The 26,202-nt window shown below is 41.0% G+C and overlaps 1 long non-coding RNA gene across 1 annotated transcript; it reads left to right on the top strand.

The window, feature by feature from the left end:
• Positions 1 to 7,308: 7,308 nt before the first annotated feature.
• On the top strand, positions 7,309 to 25,482 carry LOC132500295 (uncharacterized). Its single transcript, XR_009534006.1, has 3 exons — positions 7,309 to 7,386; positions 17,110 to 17,161; positions 24,315 to 25,482. It is a non-coding gene; the product is annotated as an uncharacterized LOC132500295 (long non-coding RNA).
• The last annotated feature ends 720 nt before the right edge of the window (positions 25,483 to 26,202 follow it).

Raw genomic sequence — 26,202 nt, 5'->3', positions numbered from 1 at the left:
AAAAAGGAACTACAATGAGACAGGCGGGAGGGGCGAACTCGTGATATAATCTAATCAAGTCCTATAGCTCCCAGGTGGGCAACCCAGAAACTGGAGAATAATTATATTGCAGAGGTTCTCCCACAGGAGTGAGAGTTCTGAGACCCACGTCAGGCTCCCCAGCCCAGGGGTCTGGGATGGGGAGGATGAGCCCCCAGAGCCTTTGGCTTTGAAGGCCAGCAGGGCTTAACTGCAGGAGCCCCACAGGACTGAGGGAAACAGAGATTTCAATCTTAAAGGCCCACACAAAATCTCATGCAAAAGCAGTAACATGATAGGAGCCCAGGCTAGACCTACCTGCTGGTCTTGGAGAGTCTACTGGAGAGGCAGGGGGTGTCCTGCAGCTCATCCTGGGGTCATAGACACTGGTGTCAGACATAGTGGGGAACATTCAACCTCATGAACACTCCTGAAGGCTGCCATCTTGGTTATTAGCACCAATACCTGCAGGCGCCAGTGCTGGGATGCCTCAGGCCAAACAACTAAGTGGGTGGAGACACAGCCCTAGCAGACAGGCTGCCTAAAGACTAAAGAGCCCATATCCACCTCTAGACACACCCTTAGACATGACCCAGGCCACCAGAGGGCTAAGACCCAGCTACACCCACCAGTGGGCAGGCTCTAGGCCCTCCCGCCAGGAAGCCTGCACAAGTCTTTAGATCAGCCTCCTTCACCAGGGGGCAGACACCAGAAGCAAGAAAACCACAATCTGGTGACGCAGTCCAGACCCTACCCTGGGACCAGCTGGGTCCTGGCCCTGCTCACTAGCAGGCCAATGTAACCTTTGGGACACCCAGACCCCATACCCAATTGTGTCAGGAACTCCTCCCCACCACCCCCACAAGATCTGAAGTGAACTCTGGGATCCCTGGGCCCTGCAGCCAGACTCCAGGAACCAGCTCTTTCTGCCAGTAGTCCGGCACTAACCCCAGGATCTGGCCTAACCTGCCAGTGGGTGCGCAACAGGCCCAGAATCTTCAGAACCCTAACTCCACCCACCAGTGAGCCAGCACTAGCCCTGAGGCCCCCTAGGGTTCCTCCAGCCACCTGTGACCAGGCCTCACTCAACAGCTGCCAGCAGCCTCCACACAAGGCAAGGCCTGGCAACCAAGCAGACTGGGGGCCAACCAAGCCTACCAGACCACCAACATAGACATCACAACGGAAGGACCCATGCAGCCCTCTTAGGAGGAACCCCTAGAACATACTGCTTGGGTGATGAGAGCAGAATGCACTGCTGGGACACACAGGACACCTCCTACAGAAGGCCACTTCTCCAAGTTCGAGAAGCATAATTAACCTACCACAGACATAAATATACAGATGTTTTGGTATTTAAATAAATCCTCTAAGGTTCTAAAACCACTCTTGTTAGTTTATGATCATCTTTATTAGGTTCTTCTTTCCTTTTCTCTCTACAGCATGGATGATGAAAAGGAATTCGCATTTTGCAATGAGTGCACAGACCAAATATTACAAAAGTTTGAGATAATGTCTTACCAGTTGTAAGTACAACAACTTTGGGTTGGAAGAACCATTAAAAAAAAAAACAATGCAGGGGACTTCCCTGGCAGTCCAGTGGTTAAGATTCCACACTCCCAATGCAGGGGGAACGGGTTCGTGCCCTGGTCAGGGAACTAAGATCTTGCATGCTTCTTGGCCAAAAAACCAAAACATAAAATGGAAGCAATACTGTAACAAATTCAATAAAGACAAAAAAAACTGGTCCACATCAAAAATATATATATATTACAGAAAAAAAGAAAAGCATTACTGGTTACTAAAAAAGACTTGAATTGCATAAAATATATCCTTTGGGTCAGTGGTTTTAAAGCTTTATTATATATGTCATGGGCCCATTTGAAATTTGGATGGAAGATATCTTCATATAGGTACACAAGTTTTCATACAATTTTGCAGGATATGCTAACTCTGAAATCCATCTATGGATCCTGTAGGGTCCAATCAGAATATGTTTACATGACACACCATTTTATAGCTAGTTGATCTCTATTATTTTAATATCTAAAAACTATCTATATTTAATTTCTAATTTATACCAAAATAATTCAACCAGACTTCATATCAGTATTTCAAATAAGTTTTTCTCTTTGTTTCAATCTAGGTGCTTGAAACATTTCATTAAGAATATTTTTTAAATGTTTTCTACAGGATGAAATTGTTTATAAAAACATGATTTCTTCATTGATATTATCCCATAATTCATATTGACTGATTCTAGGATTATTTGAAACTTAATTTTAATTTTGAGCTATCTAAAATTTTATAATAGTTTCTCATTCATGGGAAAGAAATAACTTTTATTTTAATGTGTTTGGTCATCACAAGTCATGATGTTTCTGGTCAACTTTCCACTGGTTCCTGGAAGAATGATGTGGAGCTGATGTTTTAGAGTGTAGGACAGAAGGGAGACAAGAAAACCTTCAGAGTGGTATCCAGGCATTAAGGTTTAAAAAGCTGAACAATTAAAGGATTTTCTCAAAATGGATGTCTTAATCATAAAAGCCAACAGCTACAAGCTCTAGGGCTTAAATCAAGCAAACAAAATCTCTTGATTATACTTGGCAGCCAGATTAGCTTTAGTAAAACAGTGTTACAATTGCAGCTCCTTTTGACTTACTTTTATTTGCATACTTTCTAGTGACTAGAACAAGTGTGGCTTTGATAGGTGCTACTCAATGTCCACTGTATGCACCAAGGGTCCTGTCATGTGAATTCATCCTGTGTTCTGCCACCTAGTGTATGCACTTCTCCATTCAATCATCTGTAGGGACACCAGAAACTAATATCACATTGTCAATCAACTATACTTTATAGTTAAAAAAAAAAAAGATTTGAAAAGACACTTAAAAACAAAGATAAACAAATGACAACTAAGTACATCAAAAATACATAACTACATTAGTCCACAGGAAAATGCAAATTTAAACCACATTAAGAGACCACTACAAATCCATTAGAACAGCTAAAAGTAAATAAACTAGAGCAAGTGGAAATCTCAGACAATGCTGGTGGGCCAGTAAAATGGTGAAACTACTTTGTAAAGCAGTTTGGCAGATTCCTTTTTTTTTTTTTTTCCTTTTTGCGTTATGTGGGCCTCTCACTGTTGTGGCCTCTCCCGTTGCGGAGCACAGGCTCCGGACGCGCAGGCCCAGCGGCCATGGCTCACGGGCCCAGCCGCCCCGCGGCATATGGGATCCTCCCAGACCGGGGCACGAACCCGTATCCCCTGCATCGGCAGGCGGACTCTCAACCACTGCGCCACCAGGGAGGCCCTGGCAGATTCTTATAAAGTTAAACATATATCTGTTATAAGACCCAACAATCCCAAGAGTGAGTAAATTATATGTCTATATGTCTATCCTACAAGAATAGCCACAGCAGATTTATCCATAATAACCAAAAAAAAAAAAAAAAAAAAGCAGCTAACAACTCAACTATCCATCAATAAGTGAATGGATAAGCAAATTGTGATACAACTAGTCAGTGGACTACTACTGAACCTTAAAAAGAAAGAGATTATTTTATTCTTATTATATGCAATGTCATGGATAAATTTCAAAAACATTTTACTGAGAAAAGGAGACACTCCACTTATAGAGAATTCTAAAACAAACAAAACGAATCTACGATGACAGAAAACTGATCAGTGTTTGCCCAGGGTGGTGGCTGGTAGGGGTGATCACAAAGTGGCATAAGGGAACTTCTTTTGGGTGATGGAAATATTCTATATCTTAATTGTGGTTGTGGTTATATAGATGTATATATTTGTCAGGACTCATTGAACTTTATACTTAGAATGGGTGCATTTTATTATATGTAAATCATATCTCAATAAAGATGTGAAAAACAGAAAAAAAAAATCTGTAGAGATAAGTAACTCATGGTTGTGTGTGTGTGTGTGTGTTTGACTCACAGGCATGTGGACCAGGACCAGGAGATGACCTATTTGGGTGTAGTCATCCCTTGCCCACCCTATTCAAACTCTTCTACCAAATCTCTCTCTTTTCCTTCTCCCCCTGCCCCACACACCTGGGGTACCCACAGTTATAAGTGAGTCATTTGAAGGAAAGATGAAGGCAGCGTCTAGCACGGCCTTTATCGCATGAGTCTCCCCAGGCTTTTTCTCCGAGTGTCACAATGCATCACTGCTCTCAGTGGTAAGAGATAATAGATTACAGTCCTACTGGTTTGCCACTTCCTTCCTGCTCAAGACAATGAGAACTGTCAAAGAAAAGACGGTTACTTGGGCAATTAAGTGGTTAGGCATTGCTAACAATCTTTATTTTTTAGGCTAATGACTGTACTGGTAAGTTTGTGAAAGGGAATGACTAACTTTGGGTCTCCCCAGCATTTTACACCAATGCAAGAATATTTGAAGCTGTTGATAATTGTTCAGTTTCAAAGCTATGTATCTTCAGTTGTACATAATTAGTTATGTGCTTTTTTTGAATTGGCTCTCACTCTACGTATTTCTTACATGTGGCTTTCTCAGATATGTGTGCTCCATATCCATGTTTTAACAGGACAACAAGAACAATTTACCTTGAGACTGACTTCGCTGATAGGTTACAGGGTAATTTAGTTGGTAGAGAAATGCACACACATAAAAAGCTTTCTTCAAGGAGATACAGTATGCCAATCTTACTTCTGTTATTAATCTGTTGGACGGCCTTGGGCAAAACTCTTAAACATTCTGCTTCTGTTTTATTCTTTGTGAAGAAAATATTAGGAAGACGACCTGCAGGTGAAAAGAATGTTACAGAATGGTCCTAAAGCACTCTGTAGACTACAGAAAAAGAGCATCACTGACTGTCAATGATGCTGCTGGTTCCAGGGAATCCTTATGGTCAATTATCAGACAACCCCAGTAGTTCACTGGATCATTCAAAGAATAAGCGTATAAGCGTATGCAGGTTAAATCAATCTCAAACACACACAAACAAATCTTCCAAATCCTCTTAAAAACTTGGTATAAATAAAAGGCAGATTTAAAAAATGTATTTACAGGGTACTACACCTAATTTATTCAAATCTTATTGGTCATGGGAATATGTGCTTGCTGGTGAGAAGACCATGGTTCAAATATATAATCTAATACAATTAAATATCTGGTATGGAGTCATAAACAGGTATCTTATTAAAATATACACTGGGATTTGTTGTTACGCTTTTTAAAAATTGGATTTTAAATGTGTTAACACTCAGCACTACTAAGGTGTGAAGGGCAAAGTTTTCCAAGTGGTACCTCCTGCACACTAGTATTTGTGCTCAGTGAGGCAAGCCAGGGGCAAGTGTCTGTATTTACAAAGTAGGATTCTGTCAGATGAAGGCAGCCATTAGTTCTCGCCATCTTGGCTCTCCCAGCGAGGGTGTTGCTTCTGGGTGTCTGAGGTGTAAATTTGGGAACTCTTTAACCATAACCTCAGAGCTGATTGCTAAAGTAACTAGAATCCAAAACACAGCCAGTTTTATAAATCAGAATCAACACCCTTGAATTGTTCCTGGAATCCACATGGAAGGCCTCTGGCCCTTCTGGAGCCCAGTGCCCAGTTTCCTGCACAGCTGCAGCTCCAGCATAATTACCACATTCTCGCCAGTTCAAGTTTCCCTCTGATAGCCTTGCATTGTTATTGAGAGTGGCCGCATGGAAGGCACTGAGCTGTAATCCAGCTGAGAGATTTGATGACAAGACATCACAATGGTCCTTAGAAGCCAGTTGATTTCTCTGCAACCAGACCAGGCCACCACTGAGGGCTCCATTCTCATGATTCTGGTCTCTTTCTGGAGAGGAGGAATATTCACATAGCCAATGGCACGCTCAAGTTCTCATTAGGTCAACCCTAACCCAAGTCAGCTTGACTGGCTGATAAGGTCACTGACTGGGCTTTAGGGTAAAGGTCGGAAGAAGCAGGGCAAGGTCCCAGAGAGAAGGAGGAGTTATTTTTAAATTACTGGGGTTGTCATCCTGACAAAATTGTGTTTTTTGTTCTTTGTTTTTTGGGGTTTTTTTTGTGGCCATACCGCTCCACTTGGCATGTGGGATCTTAGTGCCTGGACCGAGGATCGAACCCATGCTCCTCCAGTGGAAGCACAGAGTCTTAGCCACTGGACCACCAGGGAAGTCCCCTTACACATTTTTAGGGAAGGGCCACTCACAGAGTGACGGGCAGATAAATTAAAGAGCCTTGGGGGGGAAAAAAAGAGCTTTGGGCAAAAATAGTTTGAATATTTAGTGGTCTTTTTCCTGGATAATTAGGTACATCCTCTGTGTGTGTGCGTGCGTGTGTGTGTGTGTGTGTAAATGTGTGAACATAATAATCCAAGTAGCAAAATGGGTTAAGGGCACTGCACATTTATCTTCATCTCTTACATGAGAAAATAGGAGAGGAACGCAAATGAAAGAGGTTTCAAGGAAGCCAGTTTGGCAGGGCCATATTCATGTTTAAGAACTGATTAACACAACATCCTGCTTTCAGTTTAGTCTGCAGTTACTTGGAAAACTTTCAAAATGAACAAGTGATATAAAATAAATACTTCGCTGCATGCTCTTCGTCACAGATTTCAAATTCACGTGATAGGACAATCTAAAAAGCATACTCATCCTTGATGGATTTCCCAATTTTATCTTGAATTCCAAATTTAAAGAAAGCATAATTAGTGCCTAAGTTTTGTGGGGCTGTTGGCATGGACGTCACTTGCCAAGTGTAATCAGTGAATTCATTAGCTGAATCACAAATACGTGGTATTAACCATGTTCTTAAGATTCAAAAAGTGAAAGGAGATAAGGGACTTACTGTAAAGACTTTGTCATTCTCTTATGAAGTGAGAGCCAAAAAGGCACTTTTCTAGGAGAAAAAAACCCTCAGTACTTTGGAACTTAAACTTTTTGGCAGTATTTAGTCTTTTCCTGAATTCCTTCAATAGAGAAACTCTGTCACATGGCACTTTCTGTATATTGTTATGTTGTTTCTCAGGCATTTGCACTCACCCTTAGCTCTCAACGAGCTTTACTCAATAATTAGGTCTTTAGGGATAGCCAGATAGGAAAAGCGGTAAACATGAAGAAAATTGTGTTCACAAAATTACTGAAATAGTTTCACTTCTGACATGGCCAAACCCACATAAGATGAAGTCATTTGCATGCTGCCTAGGACATGTATTTTCCATGACCCTTACCACTGACTCATTGTGTTTAGTCATAAACATTATTTGAACCTCAATGTCCCTACTTTAAAAATAGGGATGAAAGTAAAATAGGGATGAAAGTACTGTTCACATGGACAATGTTATGAGATGAAACTGGTTTGAAAGGACTTTGCTCTTGTAAGTAAAATCCACATACTTATGTTCTTTATTTTACTAGTACAGTGTTTCATTATAAAGGAATTTGGACAAGCTATCTCTAGAATGTTTTCAGAGCTTCTCTGGTGTGACATGCATAGTATATATTTTATTTAAGTTTGAGGAAAATTGTGAGTCTTTTAATATATGTCATAAAAGTCTTCTCTTTGTGTCATGTTACAAAATGGATTCTTTTTACTTTTGTGATTCTGCCATTTTCTGGTGAATAATTGCTATTTTAGTAATCCTCATGTTTAAACTACATCATTTAAATGGAAACTTCCACTTTGGCACACTGGCATTTAGACTTCTCTTTACTCTGATTTTTTCCTTCCTCTATAGCCCTTCTTTCTCTCCTTTGATATACTTTATAACTGATTTATGGTTACATTAATTGTTTTTTGTATCTTTCCCCACCAGAATAAAATCTCTGAGTTCACAGATTTCTATTTTATTCAGTGATACATCCTCAGTGTCTAAAACATCTCCAACACAGAGCATTTGTGAAATGATTCCACTGGATAAGTGAAGTTTCTGTTTGGACTCCAGCTTCCACTCCATTTCCACAGCTTAGAGTTGAAATTTGACTCAGGCTTTTGAACTAATCTGACCCTAAATCCAATCACCAACCCATAGTTCCTTCCTTCCTACCTTCTTTCCATCCATCAGCTATCAGCTTCTGGTCTGTCTAGGCTTTGCTCTTCCCATAGCCACCTGAAACTCAGTTTTGACACTTTCTTCCAGCTATTAGTTGTTATTCTCTGACTTAATGCTGCCATAGTGTGGTGAATCATTAATCTGAAGAAAGATGGAGGTACACCAGTAAGTACAAGGTGGCTGCCAACGTTTGACACGAGGAATACACGTGTGAACGTTAAAATTGATGGTTCCTGGGACAGTGTGTTACAAAAGGCCCTTCTGGCGTCTGGCCATGTTTTAGCAAGAATAGCACGCACCCTGATTGATGTTATGTGGCCTTTTCAACTTTCAATTCATTTCAGATGTGGCTTAAAGTAACATGTCATCCAGATTTCATTTGCCTGTTGGGTGATTCATTCATTGATCTCCCGAACAAACAGATGGTGGGTAGGGGAGAAGACAGGAGAAAAAGGGGGAAGGAGGAAATGAGAGAGGAAATAATTTTGACACTAGGATGTCTATATTGTGATTAACTCTTAAAAACTAGAAATAAGCATTTTGGCTCCCCATGTGAAAATTCAAACTAGTAAAACCATGAACTTGGGGTAATTTCTGTGGTTTAACTAAAGTATCTGGAGTTCTGTTGGTTGGTTCATTGGTTGGTTGTTGCTTTCATTTAAGTGAAGATGATATTTCTAAATGAGAGAGAGATTAGAACATGAATAATACAATGAAGCTGATGATTCCTCAGTTGAAAATATTGAAAATTGGGGGTGAAAAAAGAATCACATCATAAATGATTCTTTTCTTTATACCTATGTGAGTCAGGCTGTAAAATTTATTACATGTTGTATAGAGAGCCAAAAGTAGTGTGTGTTTTTTTCAGACACCCCTTTGTGACTCATTCAACAAACATGACTCTCTTCCAAGTGCAAGGCCCTGTATCTAGTGCGACAGCAGAAACAGCTGGAGATGGTGGCAGAACAATGAGAGCTACCATTTCTATGAGCATGTGACGTGCCTGTTTCTTTCAGAAGTTATGTTTAAGTCTCACGAAACTCTTCAACATAGATAACTATAATGTTCACTTTCCTTCCAAGTATAAAAACTGAAGATTAGAAAGGTTCAGTAATATTCCAAAGTCAAACAGCCTATACGTGGCAGAACCGGTATTTAAACCAATGTTTTGATGGTGCCACACCTATGCTATTTTGACTAAGCCACCTTCAAGGTATTCACAACCTAGAAGAGATTTTCTCTCTCATTTGTTCAACTTCTTTCTCTCTCTCTCTCTCTCTCTCTGTCACACACACACACTCGTCTAATATAAGAGAGAGAATGTGATATATATAAATATCTAAAAGAGAGACAAATACTCACATTTGAGTACCTAGATTCTGAGGGCTCTCTTGGATGCCTGGACATTTGTCAGCACTTCACACTGTAGTCTACACATTCAGTGACATGCATGTACTGACAACTGTCCATGTACTCTGAGTGCACATGCTAAGTACTAGAGATGCACACATACCTCAGATTTAGTCCTGACTTCAAGGAGCTCCTAGTTTTGTGTAAGAGTTGACATGTCAAAAAAGTGTTATAATATTGGCCCGTTTTCCAGTTCTTTTGAAAATGTACCAGGTAGAAAAACAAAATGCTACATGCAACAGAATATAGAAGGCACAGTTATTGATTAAAATGCTATAAACTTGGGCTGAAAGAAAAATGGGGCTAGGGCCTCCCTGGTGGCGCAAGTGGTTGAGAGTCCGCCTGCCGATGCAGGGGATACGGGTTCGTGCCCCGGTCTGGGAGGATCCCATATGCCGCGGAGCGGCTGGGCCCGTGAGCCATGGCCGCTGAGCCTGCGCGTCCGGAGCCTGTGCTCCGCAATGGGAGAGGCCACAACAGTGAGAGGCCCGCATACCGCAAAAAAAAAAAAAAAAAAAAAAAAGAAAAATGGGGCTTAAGTAATGCAATGAGGCTCATTTGAGGAGAACTATTGACCATTTTCTTTTCCTCTTCCCCTCTTTCAAAACATTCCTTTTAGGCTCTATCTCCCTCATAAGGTTCATATTTTGCATCCCCTAAAAAAATATATATATATATATAATATATATAATATATATATAATATATATTTCTCAGAGCTTACAGATGGCATCTGAATGAAGGGTTATAGAGAAATAATTAGTTAAAGCTGCACAGAGTTCCTGGATCTTTGGAGAGAGGTCACTGCACGGTGACCCAAATCATGGACAGTGATTATACTACAATCAGGTGACTCAACACAGCAAACTATTGACCTTCATGTTCTAAATTTAGATCTAGCTGGGGCAATGTTCAATACTCTGTTAAATACTAAGAACAATCATATTTCATTTAAAACAAAATTACCTTAAGATATCTTATGATTTCAGGGATGTTAAAATGTGAAAATATGTACATCTTAGAACTGATAAAATAGGCTGTGTATTAGTCAAGGTTCTCCAGAGAAACAGAAAATACAACAGGATATGTATACGTCATATATCTATATCTATCAATATCTATCTATCTATTGAGAGATTTTAAGGAATTGGCTCATACAATTGTAGAGGCTTAGAAAGTCCAAAATCTGAGTAGGATGGCAGACTGCAGAACCAGGGAAGAGTTACAAGAGTTACAGTTCAGGTTCAAAGGTGGTCTTCTAGCAGAATCCCCTCTCCTTCCAGGGAGGTCAGTCTTTTTCCTTACCGGAAAAAGGTCAGCCTTCAATTGATTGAATGAGGCCCACCACCACCCACATTATGAAGAGCAAACTGCTTTACTCAAAGTCTACTGAATTCAATGTTAATTTCATCTAAAAATTACCTTCACAGAAACATCTAGGCTAATATTTGACCAGATTATATGGGCCCTGTAGCCTAGCCAAGATGGCACATAAAACTGACCACGGCAGAAGGACATTAGGAAGTGTGGGAAGATTCTGTTCATTGTGGGAAACCTTAGCACTAGAACTCACCCTGTCACAGTGTGCAGACACAGGCAGAGCAGTGCTTGGCTCTACCTCTCTAGGCTTTTTTGTGGGTTGGGGTTTACCCTTTCTGATCTCTTCTGGCCCTTCCCCCTGAGGGAAACATCTGCAATATAATCAAACCCACCCCCAGAGCACACCTCTGGTGAGCTGTGAATGGAAGAGGCTCTGTCCTTTTCTCCACATTATTAATGTTTACATTTCTGTTTTCCTGACTTGATAGAGGCCAGACCCCCGGGGGTGGGGTGGGAGATGGAGAGAAAATCAAATGTGTTCCCAATATATGAAATACAGTATTTTTTCTAAGTTTACTTTTAGTTCTTCTCATTGGGACTTGTGTCAGTGGACAGATGGGGATGGAGGAGGTGGGGGAGAGGGAGAAAGTGTGGTCTCAACACTGCCTCCACCTGCCCCATCAGACCACACTCCACCCCTACCCACCTGCCCTCTCCCACCACCAAGCTCCTGTCCAAGCTCCCCTGAACCTGCTGCTCTTATCCTCTCTAGAATAAGAGATAAGATAAGAATAAGAATAAAAATAATAAGAATAAGGCCCTCTCCCAGGGTCTGTCTCTGCCAGCAGTGATCCCCTATCAAATATTACCTATGGTCAGTTTCTTCCCTCCACCCTCTTGCACAGTCTTGGAACCACTGACTCACTCTTGCTTTATCTGAAGTATTTGCATTTGGGTTACAATCATGGACTTTGGAGCCATGGAATGCCCCCCTTCGCCACTTGTGTGACTCTAGCCTCCATTCCTTCACCTGTAAAATTGAGAAAATGCTAGTACTTATGTCACAGGTGAGTTGGGAAGAGCAAATGAAAGCAGCAGACAGAAAACTCTCAGGATAGTGCCTAGCAAGGCATGAGCCCCAGTGATCATTAAATATTAACATTCCCATTTGTCTGATGTGATTTCCCCATGAGATCACGATGCTTAGTATTTGCAAAAGGACTTGATACACAAAATACAAAGATAAAGCAGTATGGTCCTTGCTTTTGCCCTGCTCCTGGGGTAATTGGAGGGATACTATAATATGCTTCTCTTGGTTTCCATCCATGTTAACCATCTTCAGATGGTTTATCCCAGCTCTGTGGGGGCAAGATAACTGTCCACGTGGTGAGGATTAGAAGAATGGGTAAAGTGATAATCCTGGTGACCTCTTGGCTTAATATGGCCCAAAGATATGTTTTGTCTGGCCCAGCAGGGGATTTAGTTTTGTTTTTGTTTTTGGTGAACTAGTGTGCCTTTAGACGGGGACCACACCTTCTCCATCCACTCCGTATTGTTTTATAGCCATCACGTCATACGTTCACACATGTTTACTTTTTGATCACCTCATTGTCCTTGAAGTTGTGAGCCCTGCTATCCATTATAAGAAGACAGAAAACAGAGATTGGTGAAATGTTCCTCACTCTTAAAAACATCAAAGACACAGAAACAAACAGCATAGTGAAAAAAAAATCCTGTTTGGAAATGAGGTAAGAAGTGAAACTCTGATTCTCTGATTATCCTAAAGAAACATTCTCTAATTTGCATATATGTACCTAGTTGAAGGCACTGTGAAAAGTCCAATGAAGTCCACGGTAAAAGTAATGGGAGCCCTCTGATAGCCTGAGTCAGAGTTTCATCTCACCCACATTGAGGGTGTCCATCTGGGTGCCGCTGGGAGTCCTCAGGAGTGAATCCCACGTGCTCAGGCACAGAACCTACCAGACGCACCACAGCTTTTGCCATTTCCTACTCTCCTGCTCCAGTACACTTAAGCAAAAGCCCGTGGCTAGCAAAGCTGCATGGAATTGCCTCCCCAGGGTCTCCCCACAGCCTTTTCTAAACATGATGACGCCAACTGGTGCCAGCATCTCTGTGGGCACCAACACCTGTGCAGGCATCAAGGTCACTCCAATCACCCCAGTGCTGCTCTCTCATGCCAGGCACACGGCCTCCACCAGCAGGCTCCCTCGACTGCAGCCCGAGCTGGGCCATCACGGCACTCCCATCATGCAGGCACCCAAGCTCCATCGTGTTCCCTGCAGAACTGGAGCCATCACTCCCCACCAACCACTCTGTTGTGTCATATGCTGTCACTAGGGCGTCACTAGCTTCAGTGTCTTACAGAGTCCTGAGTGAAGACAGCCCTTCCAGTTTTTATCAGAATACCTCTGCTCTCTAGCACTCAGTGGTTTGTGTGTGGGGTTGGACTGGAGAGATAGGTGCCATATGGGATTCAGAACTGCCATGACCCTCGGACACCTGAAGCTTCGTTATTGGGTCAAGCTCATTTGCCTGATTCTCTTTCCCTCCAGGATGAGTTCTTCTTTCAGAGGGCTACTCCTTGATTTAATAGGAGTTCTGTGGGCCCATCCCAGCAGAAGTCCAAAGATGAGTGCACATGAGTATAAATAGAGTGTCCAGAAAAAATCAGATTTAAATTCTTTTGTGGGTTGGAAAATCATTTAAAATAAGTTCTCCTTCCCCATGTCTTGAATAAGAGCGTCTATTCTCGTTTGGGTGGACTCCTTGGTCTGGGAAGAACCACTTGAATGACAACTTTTTGTTACATGGAGGTGTGAAGCATGTACTCACCCCTATTCTGGAAGAGAATATAATGGGACTTCTTGATTAGCGGGGCCTGGCTCTGGTTCTGTAGGTGGATGGAGTCCTCAAGCCCCTCCACGAAACCTAGGGCTCTATAGATCTTGGAGGTTATGGGGTACACATTCTAAGAAAGTGCTTGCTACACAGAAGCTCATGAGATGGAAACAGTTATTTTTTTTCTGCTTTTAAAATAATTTATTTCTTAGGTCTGTTTTAATTTCATGTCTCAGATCATACGTTATTTAACCCAGAGTTGCTGGACAGAGATGGTAAAAAGGGAGGAAACATTTAGGATAAGAAACTGCCTCAATTCCATTAGAATTCGACCCTACCTTGTAAAGTCTTGCTAGGATAAGTTTCTATCATACTTCTTTAGTGCTTACAAAAGAACATTTCCTTCTGAATTTCCGACATTGTAAATAAAAATTTTTATAATTAAGTATGCATTCAAGTTGACACACAAGATCTCAGTTCTTTCACTCTGTGATTCAAAGTTTTAAAAACACCTCCAAGGGAGGTAGTAACCTTCACAGAGGTGAGATGGAAAGAAAAGACTAATGAGCTGCTCTGAAATTAAAGTCATCGAGAGGTAGTCGAGAGACGTTGGAAGAAAGAGATCCAAACTGGCTCCTTAGATGGCACCCCAGGGCATGGATTGTTGGCAGTGAGAACTGGTTCTGGAATGTTCGACTGGTACTAGGATCACCTCTAACCCACCTAGGACTGCTATCAGGTGCTTTGGGGGAAGTGGGTGCCTCTGAACGATGGGATACAGCTGACAGTACTGTACATGTGACAGCCAGGTCAATTTTGAGTGTAAGCTTATCATTGGGGGAGGATGTGTTCTCCTTCCCCCTAGGAATTCTGTGTATTGGTGAAAAGTATCAGCAGCAATGGTGGTTAGAATCTTCAGTGGAGTGCCTTGGTTTTGGCAGTGATGCTGCACCTCAGCAATGATACAGTGGGATGGGGTACATTTCCCCCCAGTGACTCCAATACACATGTCCCGACGGCTTCCATGAAAGGTGCCTGCATTGTCCAGCTTAACAGCGAGGCAAGGGTAGCTTTCAATAGCTTTCCACTCAGTAACATAAAATAGTAAGCTGCTAGAGCAGCATTATTCACAATAGCCAAAAGGTGGAAACAGCCTAAATGTCCACTAACAGATAAGTGGATAAACAAAATGTGTTATATACAGACAACAGAGTATTATTCAGCCCTTAAAAATGAATGAAATTCTGAAACATGCTACGACATGGATGAACCTTGAAGGTATTATACTAAGTGAAATGATCCAGTCATGAAAGGATAAATATTGTATGATTCCATTTATATGAGGTATTTAGTCAAATTCATAGCGACAGAAAGTAGAATGATGGTTACCAGGGGCTGGAGGAAGGGGCAGGAGCAAATTATTATTTAATGGATATAGAGGTTCTGTCTGAAGTGATGAAAATTCTGGAAATGGATAGTGGTCATGGTTTCACAACAGTGTGAATGTATTAATACTTAATGCCACTGTATCATATACTTAAAAATGGCTAAAATGGTAAATTTAATGTTGACTATATTTTACAACAATAAAAATAAAATTTAAAGAGTAAGGTGTTAGAGGTTGGGTTGGTGAATAACTGCATTTTTTTGTTCCTCTGATCACCAGGGAGCCAGAAATCTATGCAATTTGAGTATTTAAGCAAATCTGACCTTATTTTCACTTACTAAGCTAGTGATGTCAGAAGAATTCTGAATTACATTAAAAAATCTGATACATAAAATTATAAGCAGGACTGGGGCATCTTTTAACTTGAGAGATTTTAAAAGCCTTTAAAGTACTTGTTTTAAATGGATCTGCATCCATTTACCTTGTTCAACTATCCTCAGACCCAGGTAAGTTCAAAATCTAAAGATAACACTGGAAAGTGACAGAGAAGCAGCTCTTTTGAAACTGTTTTGCCAATTCTACTGTGTGGAACTGTTTTTTTAGCACACTCAATCCACCTTCAACACCAGCCCCATTGCTCCATCCTCATACGGTACTGAGAATTCTAATCAGCTGGGAATTTTGTTAAAATGCAGCTTCTGCTTCAACAGGACTGGGGAGGGCCTCAGACTCTGCATTTCTAAACAACTCCCAGATGGGAATTCCTGTCTGAGAACCCTCTGAGCAGTGAGGCCCTCAGTCATGCTCCTTCTGGGTTTGATTTATGTGTTCTTTTCTCCCATCAGAATGCACGCTACCTGGATGGCAGAAACTAGGACTCATAACTATGTATCTCTCCCAGCATCTAGCATAACGCCTGTGCAAATGTAGAAGCCCAAGTATACTGGTAAAAATGATTAAACTGAAATTACAAAAAGTAAACTGCAAATACAGAAGGAAAAGGGGAAGAAAATATTTATTAGAAAATAAAAATGGAAAACCTGTGAATAGTCTATGATATCCCAAGTGAATCAATTTTGCCAAGTAAAAGAAAAGATTTTACAATGTTTGAATGCACGGATGATCTTAAGGAAATAATACAACACCCAGGAAAATATTTAGGGAAAAGCAGGGATGATGATTTTCTTATGAGACTGACAAGTGACACCTTTTAAAGGAATTTCATCTTTCATATTTCAAAGAGGCGTATTTCACTGCACACATGAAAATGGCTAAATTCATTTCTAAGGACTGTGTACGTGTAGGCATCATGTAATAATTTCACAATTTATTTAGCATACTGCTTTGTCCTTAAGCAACTACGAACAATCCCCCGGCATTGCTGTCCTTCTTTAGCATAAATCTATAAAGTAGCCCTCAAGAAATGAATCACATCTTCGAGTGTAAGAAAATAAGATAATACAGTAAAAAAACAGTCATGCATAGAGCTGATCCTTGTTGATGTATGAAATAAATATTTTGCCAAATAGTAACAAGGTTGCCAGTGAAAAATAATATGTTGAAATGGTTGTGAATTTTAAGTTTGTACAAATTCTGGTTTTTAAGTATAAAAGCATACGTTCTATCCTGTGGTCTTCCCGTGGTGCTAATTCTTCTGCGGTCACCACTTTTTCTTTTATTATTCAGTGGGCAGAGTTATTTCTCAACATGCGCTAGCCTACATTTGAATTGCTTAAAATTTCCCTGACACTGCTTTCTTCCATTTTCTGTAGTGCAGAAAATGAAGTATAATATTCATTTTTACTACAGCAGACGTCCTTCTGATAGACCTCTCTCCCTAGGCACCACTGACAAAAGGAAGCAAAGTCAAGGTCTTTATTTTTCTCTTGGCTCCCATATGGAGGCCGTTCAGTGTAAACCATCTACCCAAAGCCCATCTGATGAGCAGTCAGCCTCCTTTCTTGACAGGTTATTATTTGTCTGTAAATTGGAGGCTATAAATCTGACAGCAGCATTACAGCCTCTGAATCGAATGTATAATTTAATTTATAAACTCATGTTCTCCATTTCCAGAACTGTAATAAACCGAGTGTGTGCTGATTTTCTAACATGGATTTGTTTTTCGGTAAGTTGAGAGTTGATGTGGCTTGCGCCTTTAACTCATATGAATTCTTAAACACTGGTTTCTTTAATCTACTAGTTCTTATCTCTTTCCTCTACTCTTTTTATTGAGAAAGGCTCTGAAGTTTCTTATTCCAAATTACATGAAACATTGATTAACCCCATAGATTTAGCTAAGTGTTTTTGTTATTACATATTTTTAAGAGTCAGAAAGGCAGAAGGGCAGAAATTCTGTAATTCATCAGCATTGCCTGGCTCTGCTGCTACAGTGGCAGTGAATTGGTTCCCAGTAGGAGAGTTAATAGAAAAACATCCAATTTCAAAATGGCCTGGATGCATCAAAGGGATTAAGCTGTAATGTTTTTAATCCCTGTAACTCAAACAAACAGAAAATTTCCTGAGCAATGAATTGCATAATGTATTTGTGGGCCAGCAAATGATCAGAACAGAACATCAGTCAAACAGCCAACTCTGTAGCCCAGGATTTCACTGGACACAGCGAGAGAGACAGCCCAGGGGATTTAGACACTTGTTTTTAAACTTGGGGGTTTGAGTGAAAGTAAAATGGGTACTGTTTTGGAAAGTTTCAGTCTCTGGAGCTCCCAAGCTGTCAGAGACCCTACTGATAAGCCTTGAGTCAGGAATGGCAATTATGTGGCACATTGGCTGTACCTCCCCCAGTCCCAAGGCCCATGATGACAGACCATGCTTTTTCACTATCACACGTCCTGTCAAGAATGCCTCCGAGTTCCATTCTATTTGCCATCCCTATTCCAGGTCTTTTCATTTCCATGATCAAATTTCTCACAGTTTCCAAATATCTGCTAGAAGATGTCAAGTAGCATACAACTCAAAAAATATATATCTTTCTATACACTAACAAATGTAAAATAGATAACTAGTGGGAAGCAGCCGCATTACACAGGGAGATCAGCTCGGTGCTTTGTGACCACCTAGAGGGGTGGGATAGGGAGGGCAGGAGGGAGGGAGACGCAGGAGGGAGGGGATATGGGGATATATGTATACAAATAGCTGATTCACTTTGTTATACAGCAGCAACTAACACACCATTGTAAAGCAATTATACTCCAATAAAGATGTTAAAAAAATATATGTATTTTTTTCAAATAACCTGTGATTATTTTATTTGGAGCCTTCTGGGTATTATTTTTTTAATGAAGCTTTTTATTTTGAGAAAACTTTAGATTCACATGCAACTGTGAGAAATAATACCTAGATATCCATGTACCCATTTCCCGGTTTCTCCCAAGGGCAACATCTTGCAGAACTAGAGTACAGTATCACAACCAGGGTGTTGACAGTGATACAGTCAAATACGGAACATGCCCATCACCGCAAAGATCTCTCCTGTCGCCCTTGATAGCCACACCCACTTCTCACCTGTCCCCATCCTTCCTTTAACCCCTGGGAACTACAAATCTGTTCTCCATTTCTATAATTTTGTTGTTTCAAGAACATTATAAAAATGGAATCATGCAGGATGCAAGTGCTTCTGACTGGCTTTTTCCGCATAGCATAGTTCTCTGGAGAGTCACCCAAGCTGTTCTGTAGAGCAACAGTTTGTTTTATTGCTTCATGGTATGGATGTACCTCAGTTTGTTTAATCATTCACCTGTTGAAGGACTTCTGGGTTGTTTCGTGTTTGGAGCTTTCACAAACAAAGCTGCTATAAAAATATGTGTATAGGTCTTTATGTGAACATGCCTTTTTTCCCTGGGGAAAGAAAGATGTACCCAGAGTACAATTGCTGGGCCACATGGTAGCTGCGTGTTTAATTTCTTAAAGAAAACTCCAAAGTTTTGCAGAATGGTTGTAGGATTTTACATTCTCAGCAGCAATGAGAGAGATCCAGTTTCTCTGAATCCTCGCCAGCATTTGATATTGTCACTATATTTAATTTTAGCTGTTCTCAGAGCTGTGAAGTGATATCTTATTGCGGTTTTAGTTTGTATTTCTCTAATGGCTGATGATGTTGACCACTTTTTCATGTACCTATTTGCCATCTCTATATTCTTCTTCTTCTTTTTTTTTTTTTTTTTTGCGGTACATGGGCCTCTCACTTCTGTGGCCTCTCCCTTTGCAGAGCACAGTCTCTGGAGGCGCAGTCTCAGCGGCCATGGCTCACAGGCCCAGCCGCTCCGCGGCATGTGGGATCTTCCCGGACCGGGGCACGAACCCGTGTCCCCTGCATCAGCAGGCGGACTCTCAACCACTGCCCCACCAGGGAAGCCCCATCTCTATATTCTTGATAAAATATCTCTTCACGTCCTGTGCCTACTTTCTAATAGGACTGTTTGAGTTTTTGTGGCTGTGTTTTGGGGCTTTGTTACCCCTGGAAAGACCCAACTCTCCATGATGTGTCCTCTGACACCACCCCAATGGGGAGGGAGCCCTTCATTCTGGTAGGTGAGGGTGGCAGTCCACACTTCCCACATGGTCTCCATGGACACTGTATGGGCCAAATGGCTTATTACCACCAGGTGGGGAGGAAAACTCCATTCCATATTTAGCCTTCTCTGACAGCATCCTGGTGAGGCTGCTGAGGTGCCCTGTTACAGCTTCATGAGGGTGGAAGTCTAGGCTCCCACCAAGCCTTTGCTGGCATGCGTAGGTGGTGCTACAGGTTTTCTCTGATGTTTGGCTTGGATAGAGCACGTGTATAAATGTGTTCCCTCCCACCCTCCTTCTTTTTCTTCCTTCCTTCTTTCCTTCCTTCCTTCCTTCTTTTCTTTCTTTCTTCCCTTTTATGACCCTTTGGCTAGGGAGAGAGCAAACTTTTGGGGGGCTTTTTAATCTGAACCCATTGGCATTTTGTTGTTTTTGACTTTTCCAGCTTTCGGTTTCGGATATAGGAAGTAAAAAGAAAATCCAGAGAACTCACTGCCGTGTTGTTCCTTGGGTCCTGATTTCTATAGCCAATCTGCCATCTTCTCTCTGCCTTTCAGAGTCTTCTTCTGTTTGTTTTATATATAACGTCCATGGTTTTTAGTTGTACTTAGTAGGAGGAATGGAGAAAAACATGTCTACTCCATCTTCCCAGAAATGGATGTCCAGGTCTATCTTTTTATTCAGTAGGAAAGTTTAGAAAATATCCCAGTGTGTTTTATTGTAAGTAAATTAATTTTTAGGCATAGACTGTGAGAATGTTGAAAATGCCTAGAGGCCACAGATAACATCTGGAAATAATCCAGATATCAAAATTGCATTAAGAAAGTTACTGCTATGTTAGAAAACAGAAACATCTAGCTCCCCCTTAAAACAGAAGATGTACCATCACCCCTTGTATGCTGGTCAGTCTGCAAACTTGTTCACTGGTTTTGAGATGAATCCTAGATACCTATTGGATTTTTTTGATCTGGGTTTTGCTGAGACCCACTGTGTATTCAAACACTGCAAATGCTTTCTCTGGCTCATAGGCACTGAGGGTTTTAATAAAACTATTCATACGAAGTTGTTCATGACTTCATATGTTACTCTTCAGTAATGTTTGCATTTTAGAAGAGGGATACCACAGAAAGGGCAGCCTTCAGCAAAAGAGTGGACTGTATACAATATGCTTTCCAACATCAGTATGTCATATTTTCTGAGAAGGGAGAAAAGACTTAACAGAATTCTTCAAATTGCAAGAAATTGGTAATCATGTTATCACTTTACGTTGAGACGAGCCCTATAGTGATGTACATTTTTCCCACAGATGTGATGGTTAGTAAATATCCTTACTTTCTGTATACATCCATGAGGACTTCCTATGTGAAAAGTATACGTGTAGGGGTGTGAGTACATTATATTCTGCTTGATCAAAAAAATCTGGCTTATGGCACAAGAAGAGAGAGATTGGTCTTGTAGGGGATCATAGTGGTCAGGCTGTCCTGACTCTAAAGTGTTTCTTCTGCCCGTGGAAGCCCAGCACAGCCATTAAGAGTGTGGCCCTGGGTTCAGTGAGGCTTGGTCACTGCCTTTTACTGGGGGTATTGTTTCAATGACTTTCTAAGCCCAAGTTTTCTGACCTCATAAGGTAGATATAATAATATTATCTAGTATAAGACAATTCATGTAAAGTGCATTGCATATGTAGTTCCACATGGTACAGACTCAGTGAGGGTTAGGTATTAGGAGTTAAAATCTTTGAACTAATAAGGTAGCCTCCCCTTAACAGGCACAGATGTGTCACCCTAAGGACTGGGCATCAGTGTTGTACTGTCTTCCTGAAAATTCTCTGCAAGAATGAGAGGCTAGGAAACTTAGGTGATGTCAAAGAAGGCTGTGGTCACATGAGGGCCAAGTCCACCTGCCTGTGTACCAGTTACCTCTTAACTTCTCTACAGGTTGGACTAGAATATACACACCCTTGATACCTTTGAAAACTCTGGAACTTCCATAGATAATATGTCTTTTGTCTCTTTTCTGATCACACCGTCATCGTTTTAAGCCATTTCAAAACAAGAGATGTGTACTGAGCATTAATCAAAACACATTGGGAGGATCAGAGGAAAAGATGGCTGGATGGCAAGAATTTTCCTTGAGCTGGTAATTTTGTAAGCATGAGCCAATTTTCCACAATGCTAGTTGTGTCTGGAAATAAAGTAGGTTTATTGCTTTAGCTATGCCCTACGGTCACAGGAAAAGATGTGCCTACCTTTTAATGCCTCCATTGCCAAATCCTTGATATCAGATAAACGTCATCATGGCCTCAGCAAACTGAGTTAATCTGGGCTTCAAAGGCAGCAATGTGGCTGTTTCATTCAAATCTAGAATTGTGATAAAACCAAAAAAGAATTGAGCATGTGCAGAACTCTATAAGGCCTATGTGTGAAGGCTGACTTACAGCATTCCCCCTGGACCTTGGGTTAAAAGCGAGGAGTGAAGTGAGACCCATCTACGAGAAGCCCTCCAACCACACTTAGCCTGGCCTGAGTCTCTCAGAATTTATTAGGTGTCCAGGAACGCCATGGTTGTGCACTTTGTAACTTTAGGTAGCTGATCCCAGTGTAGCATATACTATTTAAAAGACACTAAAGAGGTGCTGAGTTGAATTTAATGTAGTTGAGTGAAATGGAAGAGAAACCAAGGCTTGAAAGCTCATTTTCTCTGCAAGAAGGAGGAACAGAGGGAATCAGCTCTTTAGGGGGTATTATCCTTTGCCAAGAGGAAGGGAGCAGTACATAGTTGTCTGGATAACATGTTACGGTAAAGGAGAGAGGCAGACGAGGAATTTATTCTTGTCATCATCCCAAGCCTGGACCACTTAGTTAGAGAATTAGCATGACTCCAGCAATGTGATTCTTTTACGCTTTTGAGGGGAGCAGCAAGACACAGGAGGCAGAGCTGTGGAAGGTGGAAACCAGCCTTCACCTCCTATATGGGCAACACCATGCTCATTGGTTTAGGTTTACGCAGATTCTCACTTCATTTCCTCAACCCCTCTCAAGTCAAGCTTTGAAGTGCTGTGATACCCCATAGTACCCCAGCCCTAGAGACTGTCAATGTCTACTAGAATAATATGTTATTTTCCCAAAGAATATGTATTTGAATGGTGACCAAAGAAGTGGAGTAAAGGTGTGAGGCCACAAACTCTTACTGAGTAATGTCTCACCTATCTATCTATTTATATATCTATCTATCATCTATTTATCTAGAGAGAAGGAGAGAGAGAGAGAGAGAGAGAGAGAGAGAGAGAGAGAGAGAGAGACAGAGAACTCAGGGTGCTGGAGTGTCCTCACTCAGTGGGCCTTAATGCCATCTACCCACATTGGTGACCTTCCCCTGTGGGTACTGCCAGAAAATGGTAGGTAATGAAAAACAATTGTGATATACTGTACTGACTTGAAGTAGATGTTGGTTATATGTACAGTACTGAACTTTATCTTCCTTTATCATTCTGCCCACTTTTTTTCCTTTTCCTCTTCCCATGCCCACAGTTAGTTTTATGAGGCTGATGCTGGCAAAGCCTACCCTCCTTATGCTAGTCAAAGGTCAAAAAAAATTAGGGCTTTGTTTTCCCTTTTGTCCTCATACAGATGCTCTTATTGGGATGGCAACCAGGCACTTTGGTGAGTGTAAACTGTATGAGCATCTAGTAGAGATTATATTTATGGCAGTGTATATTATTTTCAACTTTTCACAAGGCCATCAGCCTTGACATGACTAAGTTGGTTATTTATATGTTGATAATCCTGAGGGCTCAGAGGGAGATCTCGATTAAGGTTCCAGGCCTACAAGCTCACCCTCCTGGACCTGGGGAGCCCTCCCTCCAGAGGGCCTTGTCCCCTCAGTCTTCACCTGTGTGGTTGCTAATACATTGCAGAGGGAGGTTCTGAGGTCTGGTGCATCTTTTCCAACACCTCTTCTCCTAGAATTACCTAAGTCAAGTCCTGCCAGTCTGGGTGGGTTCCCCTTCTGTTGGTTTCCTTCCTATCTCCCTTTTTGTATAATATTAGTATCCTCCAGAGGATGAGAACTCCTTGTTTGCCAGACCATGTTTTATTCTTCTTGGTCTCCCCAGCACCTAGCATAGGGCTGGCTCACACTAGATGCTTAATAAAATGAATGCATGATGAATGAATGAGAGCAGGGATGTCATAAGTTCCTTTTATGAATTATAAGATAATCTTTTATTTTAGACACAGCCATTAGCTCCATAAGGCAACCCTTTCATCTTAGAATTATTATACCATTCCTAATTTGGAGGCATATTTGGCCACCTTATAATCTGGACCATTTCCCACCTTGTTTTACTCTTTTGAAACAATAGAGACACCTTTTTGCAGGCTAACCATTTACCTTTCCTCATAGAATGTGGTGTTCAGACCCTTTCTCAGCCCCAGTTCTCTTTTTCTAGAAGTTCTCTGATTTTTCACCTTCTCTACTTAAAATGTGGCACTTAACCTTGAATACATTCCTTAGACCTAGCCTGATCAATGACTTTGGTATTCTCATTTTCTGCATCTATCTGCTGTCCTGATGCCTACTGAGCTCAAGATACCCAGAAAATGCAGCTGGAGGTCATCTCGGCCACATGCACTTTCTTCCTTCTGTGATCACGCTTCTGTCCTGAATCCCTTCTTAACTTTCCCACTATGATAAGCTGGTTAGGAGGAAACTTGAGCATGCCCTTTTCTTGCCACTCTTACAAACAGGTCTAGGGCTTCCCTGGTTTCACAGTGGTTAAGAATCCACCTGACAATGCAGGGGACACGGGTTCAAGCCCTGGTCCGGGAAGATCCCCCATGCGGCGGAGCAACTAAGCCCGTGTGCCACAACTACTGAGCCCGTGTGCCACAACTACTGAGCCTGCGCGCCTAGAGCCCGTGCTCTGCAACAAGAGAAGCCACTGCAATGAAAAGCCCGTGCACCGCAACGAAGAGCAGCCCCCGCTCGCCACAACTAGAGAAAGCCCACGCGCAGCAATGAAGACCCAACGCAGCCAAAAAAAACAAAAAAACAAAAAAACAAAAAAACAGGTCTAAGAGGTTTCACACGTAACCATCTCCTCCTTGCACTCTCTCCTGGGTCTCTACCCTGCTGGTCTTCTCTGCCTAAACTACTATATATAAAATAGATAACTAATAATAACCTGCTGTATAGCACAAGGAACTCTACTCAATACTCTGTAATGGCCTACATGGGAAAAGAATCTTAAAAAAAAAAAGAGTGGATGTATGTATATGTATAACTGATTCACTTTGCTGCACAAGTGAAACTAACACAACATTGTAAATCAACGATACTTCAATAAAAATTAAAAGAAAAATAAGTGAAATACTTAAAGTTAAAAAAAAAAAAGCTTCCTAATGAAAAGGAATCCTCCAGCCCCAAATGCACATTTTTGCAAAATCACCATACCTGGGAGAAATGAAAGTAAGAGATGACAAAAGCATTGCTCTCTTTTGACAAGATAGCCATCATCTTTGCTTCATCCCCCCATAGTTTATACCGTCTTGACCCTGGAAGTGGGGCAGAAAAAGGAAAATGAGAGATTGCTTTACTTTTTCCAATATTTTTAGTATTTCCTCTTTATTTCTCCTTCCACTGAGCTATATGATGTTTTCTACACCTGAGGTGGGATATGGGAGAGAAGTGGAGGCTGACACCATACATAGTAGAATAGGGATCATCTCTGGCATTTATCCAGTCATTTAATGCCTATTAACATAGTCCAAGATTACATTGGTTTCTTCATCCTCCATGAGACAGTGCAGGTACTTACTGAGCTTGTGCTCATGAAATATCCCCCTTTCTACGCTTGTGCAATTACCATTTGAAGCACACATTCAGGATTCAAATTTATCTTTTTACTCAATATAGCTTGCTAGTAATTAAAGCATTTAAAGTCTTGTATTTGACTCTGTCAACAATTTGGATCTAATTAGTAAACAAAGTTTAAATTTATTACTTGACACAAGTTGTTGAGAAGTGTTTATGTAAAAAAATCCTCTAGCTCATTTTATTCTATTTGTTTATTCTTTGTTAGTAATATCTAGTGTCATTGCTTTGTGATCAGACTGTACACAGTATAACTACTTTATTGAAGTTATGTTGCCTTTGTGAGTACAATGCAATTTTCATAAGTTTTAAGTGGGTGCTTAAAAAAAAGAGGTACAGATCTTCCTTGACTTACATGGGATTATGTCCTGATAAGTCCATCATAAATTGAAAATATCGTAAGTTGAAAATGTATCTGATACACTTACAGTATAGAACATCATAGCTTAGCCCAGCCTACCTTAAACATGCTCAGAACAATTATGTTAGCCTACAGTTGATCAGAATCATCTAACAGAAAGTTTATTTTATAATAAAGTGTTAAATATATCCTTTAATTTATAGAACACTGTACTAACATGAAAAACGGAATGACTATATGGTTACAGAATGGTTGTGAGTTTATCAGTTGCTTACTCTCATGATCTCCTGGCTGGCTATACAGCATATCACCAGCCTGAGAAAAGATCAAAATTCAAATTACAGTTTCTACTGAATGCATATCACTTTCACACCATCATAAAGTTGAAAAATTGTTAAATT

Source organism: Mesoplodon densirostris, chromosome 12, assembly GCF_025265405.1.
Source record: "Mesoplodon densirostris isolate mMesDen1 chromosome 12, mMesDen1 primary haplotype, whole genome shotgun sequence".
Lineage (NCBI taxonomy): Eukaryota > Metazoa > Chordata > Mammalia > Artiodactyla > Ziphiidae > Mesoplodon > Mesoplodon densirostris.
This window is presented reverse-complemented; position numbering and strand designations above follow the sequence as displayed.